Raw genomic sequence first — 12,063 nt, forward strand, 5'->3', positions numbered from 1 at the left:
AGTGTGGAGGGCTGTCAGGGGTTACAGCAGGACATTAATAGGATGCAAAACTGGGCTGAGAAGTGGCAGATGGAGTTCAACCCAGATAAGTGTGAAGTGGTTCATTTTGGTAAGTCAAATATGATGGCAGAATATAATATTAATGGTAAGACTCTTGGCAGTGTGGAGGATCAGAGGGATCTTGGGGTCCGAGTCCATAGGACGCTCAAAGCAGCTACGCAGGTTGACTCTGTGGTTAAGAAGGCATATGGTGTATTGGTCTTCATCAATCATGGGATAGAGTTTAGGAGCCAAGAGGTAACGTAGCAGCTATATAGGACCCTAGTCAGACCCACCTGGAGTACTGTGCTCAATTCTGGTTGCCTCACTGCAGGAATGATGAGGAAACCATAGAAAGGATGCAGAGGAGATTTACAAGGAAATTGCCTGGATTGGGGAGCATGCCTTATGAAAACAGGTTGAGTGAACTTGGCCTTTTCTCCTTGGAGCGACGGGGGATTGGAGGTGACCTGATAGAGGTGTATAAGATGATGAGAGGCATTGATCTTGTGGATAGTCAGAGGCTTTTTCCCAGGGCTGAAATGGTTGCCACAAGAGGGCACAGCTTGAAGGTGCTTGGGAGCAGGTACAGAGGAGAAGTCAGGGGTAAGTTTTTTATGCAGAGAGTGGTGAGTGCATGGAATAGGCTGCCGACAACAGTGGTGGAGGCGGATACAATAGGGTCTTTTAAGAGACTTTTGGATAGGTACGTGGAGCTTAAAAAAATAGAGGGTTATGTGTAACTCTAGTAATTTCTAAAGTAGGGACATGTTCAGCACAACTTTGTGGGCCGAAGGGCCTGTATTGTGCTGTAGGTTTTCTATGTTTCCATCAGAAGTAAGTTTTTTTACATCGTCAGTGGTGGATGCATGGAATGCCCTACCAGGGGTGGTGCTAGAGGTAGAGATATATATTTATTTATTGAGATACAGTGCAGAATTGGTTCTCTCGGCCCTTTGAGCAATTCCCCCAATTTAATCCTGGCCTAATTACTGGACAATTTACAATGATCAATTAACCTACTAACCGGTATGTCTTTGGTCTGCGGGAGGAAATGGGAGAACACGGAGAAAACTCATGCAGCCATGGGAGAACGTACAAACTCCTTCCAAGCTGCGGCGGGAAATGAACTTGGGTCGCCGGTACTATCAAACGTTGTGTTAATCACCACGCTAGCATGCCGCCCCCTTAGGGATATTTTAAAAACTCTTCAAACAGGCAGATGGATGACAGAAAAATGGAGGGTTACTTATTAATTAATTTATTTAGAGATACAGCGTGGAACAGGCCCTTGCGCCCCAATGAGCCATGCTGCCCAGCAACCCACCTAATCACAGGATAATTTACAATGATCAGTTAACTTACTAACTGGTATGTCTTTGGACTATGGAAGAACCTGGAGCACCTGGAGGAAACCCATGCGATCATGGGGGAGAACGTACAAACTCCTTACACACGGCATCGGAATTGAACTCTGAATGGTAATAGTGTTGTGCTAACTGCTACATTATTACGGTGCCCCATGTAGGAGGGAAAGGTTAGACCAATCTTAGATTAAGTTAACAGGTCAGCACAACACTGTGGGCCAAAAGGCCTGTACTGTGCTGTAGTTTTCTATGTTCTAAGGTGTATATATTGACGTATATACTGCAAAGTTAAAGTTCTGATACATGGTCATTGATGTGAAATGACATGCAACACATGCAAAATGCTGGAGGAACTCAGCAGGTCGGGCAGCATCTATGGAATTGAGTTAACTGTCGACGTTTCAGTCTGAGACTCTCGTCGACTGTTTATTCATTTTCATAGATGTTGCCCGACCTGCTGAGTTCCTCCAGCATTTTGTATTTGTTGCCCTAGATTTCCAGCATCTGCAGAATCTCCTGTGTTAATGATATGAAATGTTAACTCTTTTTAGATAGAATAGATAGAGTGGACAGCCAGCGCCTCTTCCCCAGGGCACCACTGCTCAATACAAGAGGACATGGCTTTAAGGTAAGGGGTGGGAAGTTCAAGGGGGATATTAGAGGAAGGGTTTTTACTCAGAGAGTGGTTGGTGCGTGGAATGCACTGCCTGAGTCAGTGGTGGAGGCAGATACACTAGTGAAGTTTAAGAGACCACTAGACAGGTGTATGGAGGAATTTAAGGTGGGGGATTATATGGGAGGCAGGGTTTGAGGGTTGGCACAACACTGTGGGCCCAAGGGCCTGTTCCGTGCTGTACTATTCTATGTTCTATTTTTTTCTCTCTCCATGCCCTCACTTCATGTTTTTTCAATTATCCTTTTCGTGTTTGAAGCATTTTACTTCTGCTTAGCTAGTAAACATCTTTCTCTCACATTAGACTGGAAATGGAGATTAGTATGCTCAATTCATAATCACCACTGGGGCAATAAGTGCGCCTAGCACTGTCACAGTGCTGGTCTGGTGCTAAAGTTATCACTAATTATCATGCAGTCACAATTAACAAGCAACAGAAGAGAGTGAGAAACAAAAACTATTAAACGACCACAGAGCCTTGAGTTATTGGTGCCGGAGAAACAGGGAAGGAGGACTGCATTCTGAATTTTATTCACTTGAATCAGTGGGTGGGTGAGTTGACACAGCTTGTCACATGTGCACAATTCCCTGATAATTTTCAGTTACCCGCTTGGACAGGGGTAATTTCGGAGCTCCAAGGGCTTGCCGATCAACTGCTGGCCCTCAGTCAAACCTTTAATCTGGCATACTTGTTGGATATACATAGACAAGGACATTAGTACCTGAGAGGATCAGAAAGCAAATGTTTTGCTGACAATTAAAAGAGTGGTTTTTGCTCTGAAACAAATTGAATCAGTCAGTAATTTGAATTAAGCAATGTAAATAACATACAGAAACACTTAATGAGAAAACAATGTGAATCATCTGATTATTCAGGTGAGGTAATTTGAATTAAAAGACTGGAACTGTTTTCATAAAATTGCAGACCATCACAGCAAAACAGCTTGACAATGGACCGTTGAATTAATAAGGGGGTAGAAATTACCCCTTGGTTGTAATTGTTAATTGTGAAGTTTAAGTGGGGCTTGCATATTGTAGTCTGGCTCCAAAATTTGGTTCCATTTCAGAAATGGTGAAAAATGTGTAGTTGTTAGTACATTGTACATTTAGTGCTGGCACCGAAGCACACAATGTCTTCACCGTGGATTTTAAAAGACAAAAGGTAATTGCTTCCTGTTAGTTTCTTCTGACTTTAATGGACTGAATCTTGCTTGGAAGTGCTGGCAGTTCCATAGTAGAGAAGCCAGTGCAAGAGCACTAACTTGCTGACTTATACTGGGGAATCGCCATTTGGATCTTTAACCACATTAGACCGAATGTAACATCTAAAAGCCTATTCATTTCAATGCATATTTGTATTGCCTCAAGATTTTTAAAATATTTATATTTGCTGTAATATATTTTATCTTTTATATGCTGTAAGACTTTTATCTTTTATTTATGTAAACAAAATATTTGAAAAAAATACGTTTTGTTTCCCTGCATGTGCTTTTCTAAACGGAACTGGAATGTCACAATTGTATCTGCTTCTTCCACTTTCCCTGGCAGCTTGTTCCAGACAGGTACCACTTTGAGTAAAATACTTGCCTTGTGCACCTCCTTTAAACTTTACCCTTCTGACTTTAAAACTATATAGGCCCACCACAGAAAGAGAGGATGGTTATCTACCCAATCTATGTCTCTCAGAGGTTTGGGAACTTCAATCAGATCTCCAGTGCTCCAAAGAAAATTACCTATTTTTGTCTAATCTCTCCTTATAACCAGTACTCTCTAATCGAAGATCCTAATGAACCTCCACTGAACCCTCCCCAAAGTCACCACATCATTCCTTGAATGTGGCAACCAGAAATACACAAAATACCTCAAAGGTGGCCTGTCCAAATTTTTGAGTCCAATCTGTGGATCCCATCTGTCTTGTTCTTCTGGCTCATCCCACCATCAGGAACCTCATCAAATGGCTTAATGAAGTCCATGCATATAACATCCACATTACCACCATCACCAATCGTCTTTGTCATCTACTAAAGAACTTAATCAAGTACATATGACTTGACTAAACCAGTCATGCAGATTATCCCTAATTAGCCCATGTTTTTCCAAATACAAGAAAATCTTATCCCTAAGAATCATTGCCAAACCATGATGTGAGGCACACTGGCTTTAAATTAGTTGGCTTTTCCCTCTTGCTCTTCTTAAATAAAGGAAAATTCTAGTTCTCTGGGACTTCAACTCAGGCCATAAAGAATACAAATAGCTATCTTAAGTCCCTAGCAATCTACTCACTTAGCTGTCTCAATAACCTGGAAAATATGCTATCCAACACTGAGAACTTATCCACCTTAATATTCTTAAAGAGACCCAGTGCTTCCTCTATATCAATATGGTTTTGAATGTTAGTATGACCCACACTGATCTCACTAACCTCCATGTCCTACCCTTAGTGAATTCTGATACATGATGGTGAGATATATCCTAGGGTGCATTGGGACACATCATCAGTGATGTAACCTGGAGACATTATGTGTTTCGGGTTTTTCAGAATCAGGCACTCTTGCCGAGACAACCTAGCCAAGGCTGATCAGACCCTGGTTTGTGTCCCAGCAGCACTGGTCCAAGGATCACATCTCTTGATCCATAGCCATCTGGAGGTCGCTTAGTAGCCCCAGTGATGGTCCTAATGGCTCTTTTCTTTGCAGAATCTGTAATGCTAAGGAGAAGGTAGGTGCTGTACCGAAAGCAGCCCGAAAAAAAACTCTGCACCCCCCCTCTATAGACTCGCATCATCAAAATACTCTTGAAGTAACTTACCCACTTTTTCCAGCTCCAGAAATATATTTTGTCCTTTGTTCTTGAAGAACCCTATCCTCTCTCTAGTTACTCCCTCAATTTTAATGTATGTATACCATGTTTTTGGATTTTTCTTAATCCTACTCACCAAGGACATTTCATTACCTATTTTGACGCTCCTGATTTCCTATTTGAGTTCTTTCCTGCGTTATTCTTATTTCTTAAGTGCTCCATCTGATTTTATTTTCCTAATCATTACATATGCTTCCTTTCTTTGTACTTAACATCTTAATTTTTAACATCTCTCTTCATTTAAGATTTCCTTACCTTGCCACCTTTGTCTTTCTTCCTCACTGGAACATGCTGATTCTTAATGCTAACCAGCTGATTTTTAAACCACTCCCACGTTACAGATGTGGACTTTCCAAATAACAGCTGTTCCCAATCTACCCTCACCGGCTTCTGCCTAATAATATGATGATTAGTCTTCTCTCAATTTAGTACTTTCCCCTGAGGTCCGAAATTATCCTTATCTACAGCTATCTGAAAACTTAAAGAGTTGTTTCCAAAATGCTCTCCCACAGAAGCCCAGTCTTCTGCCCAACTTCATTTCCCCGTAGGAGGGCTCCTGTCCTCATTGGACTATTTAGATACTGTTTCATGAAATCCACTGGGATGCACCTAACAAATTCTACCCTATCTAATCCTCTTATTATAAAACCCTAATCAATACCGACAAAATTAAAGTCACCCACTACAGAAACTCTATTGCTTTTGCATCTTTCCATAATCTGGATATATGTGTGTGTTCTTCTACCTCCTGCTGGCCTTTGGGGGACCTATAGTAAAACTCTATCATTATGATAGCACCTTTCTTATTTCTGAGTTTGACCCATATTGCCTCAGTAGATGAGCCTTCCAATAAATCCTAGCTGATAGCAACTGTAATATTCCCCGATCAGTAATACACTTCTTCGTCTCTATTACATTCCTTTCTATCATCTAATCTTGAGGCTTTATAAGGCATTGGTCAGACCACAGTTGGAATATTGAGAGCCGTTTTGAACCCCTTATCTAAGAAAGGATGTGCTGGCATTGGAGAGGATCCAGAGAAAGTTCATGAGAATGATCCTGGAAAAGAAAGGGTTAATGTACGAGGAGCGTTTGCTGGCCCTGGGTCTGTATTCACTGGAGTTTAGATGAATGGGGGGGGGGTGGAATCTCACAGAGGCCTGTCAAATATTGAAAGGCTGAGATCGAGTGGACGTTGAGAGGATGTTTCCTATAGTGGGAGAGTCTGGGCCCAGAATGCAGAGTCTCAAAATAGAAAGATGTCCCTTCAGAACAGAGATGAAGAAGAATTTCTCAAGCTAGAGAGTGGTGAAGCTGCGGAATTTATTGCCGCAGATGGCTGTGGAGGCCAAGTCATTGGGTATATTTAAAATGGAAGTTGATAGGTTCTTGATTAGTAAGGGTGTCAAAGGTTATGGGACAAAGCAGAAGAATGGAGTTGAGAAGGATATGAATCAGCCATGATGGAATGGAGTAGACTTGTTGGGTCAAATGGCCTAATTCTGTTCCCATGTCTTATGATCTTCTGGTGTTACATTTGAAACATTGAAACCCTGGAAGGTTGAGCTGCCAGTCCTGCCCCTCCCTCAACCAATTCTCAGTAATAGACACAACATGATAGATCTGTGTCCTAATCCAGACTCTATGTTCATCTACCTTCCCCATAGTCCTCTTTGCAAGAAGATGAACATACTTCAGACCAACATGTTCATTAACCTGACTCCATCTATTTTTCCTTTCAGACTTAATGAACCTAGCTCCATCAATCTCTCCACTTGCTGACCAGTTTCTCTAGCTTTTATCACACCAGCATGTTAGTTTAAACTCTCCCAAGTGGCATCAATGAACCTCCCCGAAAGGACATTGATACCCCTCCAATTAAGGTACAACCTGCCATCCTGTAGAGTTCTCACCTGCCCTGGAAGACAATCTAATGATCCATGTGCCTGAAACTCTCCCACCTGCATCAGATCCTTAACCATGAATTCAACTATACTACCCTTATAATTGCTGTTTCACTAGCACGTGGCATGAGAAGTCGTCTGATGATTACTAACACAAAGGACCTCTTTTTTTTTTAACTTTCTATCGAATTCCATAAATTCTCTTTGCAGGATCTCATCTCTCTTTCTGCCCATGTCATTGGTACCAATATGGACCACCTCCTATGACTGCTCATCCTGACTTTTCAGAATGCTTTGTGCCTGCTCAGAAACATCCTTGATAGGAGCACCAGGGAGGCAACACACGATCCTGGCGTCTTGCCCGCCAACACTCAAACGCCTCTCTGTGTCCACAGACTGAACATTTCCCTCATCACTATTGTTCACCCAGATTTCATCCTGCTTTGTTCTAGAACATGGTGCCACTCATCTAACTGATGCTGTCATATCCTCTGAGAGGCCATCCCCTTCACAGTGTGCAGATCAGTAGGGATGTTTGAGAGGGGAACAGTCATAGAAGACCCTTGCAGTACCTGCTTGCCCCTCCTGATGGCTTCCCATCTATCTGGCTGAACCACTCATGTGACCGTCTCCCTGAAAGTCCTACATTGCTTCCTATCTGCTCCGCAGTGAGTCTAGCTACCATTCCAACATAACCCATGTGGTCTGAATGGAGGTGCAACTGGACACATTTCATGGAACATAGAAAATGGCACAATACAGGTGCTTCAACCAACAATATTTTCCCTACCCTTTACCCTACTCTAACATCAATCTAACCCTTGCCTCCGATGTAGCCCACCATTTTATTTCATCCTTGTGCCTAAGACTCTCCTCAATGCCCCTAATACATCAGCCTCTCTCACCACCTCTGGCAGCACATTCCACCCACCCACCAGTCTGTGTAAAACCTACCTCTGAGATCCCACATATACTTTCTTCCAATCACCTTAAAGTTATGGCTCCTTGTATGATCCATTTCTGCCCTGGGGAAAAAAGTCTCTGACTCTCTACTCTATACCTCTTATAATCCAGTACACCTCTATCAAGTCACCTCTCATCTTTCTTTTCGGTGAAGAGAGAAAAGCCCTAGCTCACTCCTCAGCTTATCCTCACCAATAGAGAGCATTCTTATGAAGATAGGTTGAGTTTCCTGCAGACATACTTGCTTGGAATTCTTGATTTATCATTTTCTCCTTCAGCAGGTGAACACTGAGAGAGTGGTGGATGCATGGAAAGCATTGCCATTGTTGTTGGTGGAGGCATTTTGTTATCTGTCAAATATTTCCTCAGCACCTGTGTCATTGGGACTTTCTCAACCACATGACCTAATTATAGCTCACAAATCCCTGATGCCATATGAGGACTGCTCAACTCAGACCTTCAACTAGAATGTTTAGCCTTCTGGATGCAAATGAATCTAGCTTCTGAATATAGTACAATTGGTATCTGGGCAACAATATGGGCAATGGCTCAAACAGCAATAGCTGGGATCAGTATGTTAGACTTCTTGTAAGTTCAAAGTACAAACTAAATTTATTATCAAGTTTGTATATATCACCGAACAAACACTACCTTGAGAATTATTTTCTTGCAAGCATCTACAGTAGAATAGAGAAGTACAGTAGAATCAATGAAAAACTACAAAGACTGGCAAGCAACAAGCGTGCAAAAGAAGACAAACTTGCAAATACAAAATAATAATAATAGTAAATAAATAATACTGAGAATATGAATTGTTGAGAAAATGGGGTTATGTCACTTAGCACATCAAATATGGTTACATGTTGGGATGTTTTTGTACTCAGGGGGTCAGCCCTCACTCTACTAATTGTGGATGCTTGGGTTCTCTATCACCTGAAGCTCTTAAGACAATCTGTGTGAGATACTTTGTCCCAGCAAAGGTACTGTATCTGGAAAACATCATATGCAGATGATGTCAACAAGTAGAAAATAGTATAAATATCAGAAAGACAGGGGTTTGTTAGGAATGAGAAGGAGAACATCAGAAAGATGGTCATACAGAAAGAAAACTAAAATTTATTCCTCAACCTTCGTTTTTTTTTACGACAAATGACTAGTTTATAGAATGGTGGGTGTGTGGAATGAATGCCAGTGAAGGTGGTAGAGGCTAATACAACAGAGTCTTTTAAAAGATTCTTAGATAGATAAATGGAACTTAGAAAAATAGAGGGCTATGTGCTAGGGAAGTTCTAGGCATCTTCTAGAATAGGTTACATGGTCAGCACAACATTGTGGGCCAAAAGGCCTGTAATGTGCTGTAGATTTCTATGTTTCTATGATTCGTCTGCAACTCATTGATAGGTTCTTTCAGTTTGTAAGAGCTTTACCTGTTTTTGGAAATCCTTTGTAATTTATAAATCTTTTAGAATTCAGAAATCTTTTAAAAATCAAATCTTTTTAAATCTTAAAAATCTTTAAAAATTAGAAATCCTCTGTGAGATTTAAATGTGTGTTAGGAACTATTTGTCTAAATTGAAATGTATATCATTATAAATAAAATAAACTGTGCTTAAATTACTTTGTTAGCTGGAAGTATCTATCCGTGGTAAAGAGGGGAATCCATCACTCAAGTAATGGATATTGGCAGCTTGACCTTGCTGTAGGGACTAGACAGAGAAGTAAGCTAGTCTTCAAACTGTAGACTGACACAATATAACTTCCCATAGAGAACTATATTGAATAGAACTTAATTTTTCCTTAGGAGCTTAGGGCCTTGTGGACAGTGAACCCAATAACAGCAAACTTACAGCAACCTCTAATACTGAGATGTATCCCTGCAACAGTAGTTGCATCCTGACTAACATCAGATTTTCATCATAAAGGTGATAATGGAAGGCCTTAACAGTAAGCTTAAACCTGTATTCATTCTCCAGAAGGAAATAGTTCCTAAGCCACAATCACAACCCTCCAGTTCACGCAGTGATACAGAGAGTGGTGCTGCTACCTGGTAGCTCTAGTGGCCCCAGTTCATTCCTGACCTCAGGTGTTGGCTGCGTGGAGTTTGTACCTTTTATTTTGGTGAACATGTGGGTTTCCTCTGTATGAGCCAGTTTCCTCCCACATACTCAAAATGCCTAGGCTTGGTCAGGTAAGTTACCCCTGATGTGTAAATGGTGTGGTGAATACTGGCTCAATGGGTAGGTTGTGGATTTGAGGGAATGTGGGGAGAATAAAAGAGAGCAGGGTAGATTGTTTGCAAGAAGAGTGCTTGATGGTCCGTGGATTTGGTGGGCTTAAGGAACTATATCTGTGCATTTTCTCTTAAAGACTTTATGACTCCCCACCACAGAATACTGGTCCTTACTTGAAGTAGCAGAGACAAACCAGCAAGTAGTGCTGAGTTATAAGAGTCCATAACATCATGAGAGGCATAGATAAGGTGAATAGCCACAGTCTTTTCCCTAGGGTAGGGGAGCCCAAATTTAAAGTGTACAGATTTAAGTATAGATTGGTAATATTTAAACAGGATCTGAGGGGCAACTTTTTCACACAGAAGGTACTGTGTATATGGAACAGGCTAACAGAGGAAGTGTTAGAGGTGGGTACAGTTATGACACTTAAAAGGCATCTGGAGTCATGTAGCGTGGGAAAAGACACTTTGGCCCAACTCATGCATGCTGACCAAGATGCCCACCAAAGTTAGTCCCATTTTCCTGCTTTTGATATCTATTGCTTTTTATTTTTTCTACCCATGTACCTGACAAATGCAACATATCTGCTTCAACCAGCTCCCCTAATAGTTTATACCAGGTTTTGGACCACCTTTTGGGTGAAGAATTTGCCAGTCAGGCTTTTGTTAAATCTTTCTACTCTCACCATAAATCTTTGCAACTTCCCCCTCCAGTCTTCATTCCCAATGCTGGGGAAAAGTCTGCATGCATTTACCTTATCATGACCCTCATGATTATCTATACCGCCATAAGATTATATATACCTCAGTATCCAACACTTCAAGGAATAAAGTTACATGTTGAGGAATTTGGGCCAAATTCAGGTACATGGGTCTAGCTCAGTTAGGCGGCTTGGTCAGCACAAGTTGGGGAAAAGTGTCTATTTCGGTGCTGTATGGCTCCAATACAATGACAGAAAACTTCACAGAGCTATTCCTGCTCTGGCAGCGTGTATCCTATCTTACCTGCCCCAAGTGCTGATCCAGACTTCCAACTGAATAACCACCAGAGACATTGTTGCAGTTCCAGGGAGTTTCCTAACTGATCTAACTTCTGAATCAGACCGGGTAAAGCTGATGTATAAGTTGCAAAGAGAGCAAGACTAAAAACAATCACAGTCCATTAAGGCAAGGCCCTCCACAACATTAAGCACACCTGCAAGGAGCACTGCCACAAGAAAGCAGCATCAATCATCTGGGGTCCCCACCATCCAGACCAGCCTCACTTCTCACTACTACCATGAAAATGGAGGAACAGTAGCCTTAAGTGCCATACAACCAGGTTAAGGAACGATTATTTCCCTACAAACATCAGGCTCCTGAATCAGCACGGATACTTTCAATCACCCTAACACTGAACTACTCCACAATCTATTGACTCACTTCCAAGGACAGTAAAACTCATGTTCTCAGTATTATTTATTTATTTTGAACAATTTGTCTTCTTTTGCACACTGGTTGTCTGTAAGGCTTAGTTTATGTGTAGTTTTTGATTAATTCTATTGTATTTGCCTACAGGAAAATGAATTTCAAGATACCATATGGTGAGATATATTTGATAATAAATTGAGTTTGAATTTTGAACTTTCAAATTTGAATGATGGTATTTTGTCAGGAAAGTTTTTAAAACGTTAAAAGATATAACAAGACAGATGCTAGACAACTTGTATGGTACACTCATTGGCCACAGGAGGCACCTAATAAAGTGGCCAATGAGCATAGGTCTTCTGCTGCTGTAGTCCATCCACTTCAAGGTATGACATGTTGTGCACTTAGAGATGCTGCTCTGCACACCACTCTTGCAATGCATGCTTATTTCAATTACAGTCACCTTCCTGTCAGATTGAAGCAGTCCAGCCATCCTCCTCTGACCTCCCTCATTAACAAGGAATTTTTGCCCATAGAACTGCCACTCACTGCATTTTTTTCACACCATTCTCTGTAAACTCTGGAGACTGTTATGCGTGAATATCCGAGGACATCAGCAGT

This window comes from Mobula hypostoma, chromosome 7 (assembly GCF_963921235.1).
Source record: "Mobula hypostoma chromosome 7, sMobHyp1.1, whole genome shotgun sequence".
NCBI lineage: Eukaryota > Metazoa > Chordata > Chondrichthyes > Myliobatiformes > Myliobatidae > Mobula > Mobula hypostoma.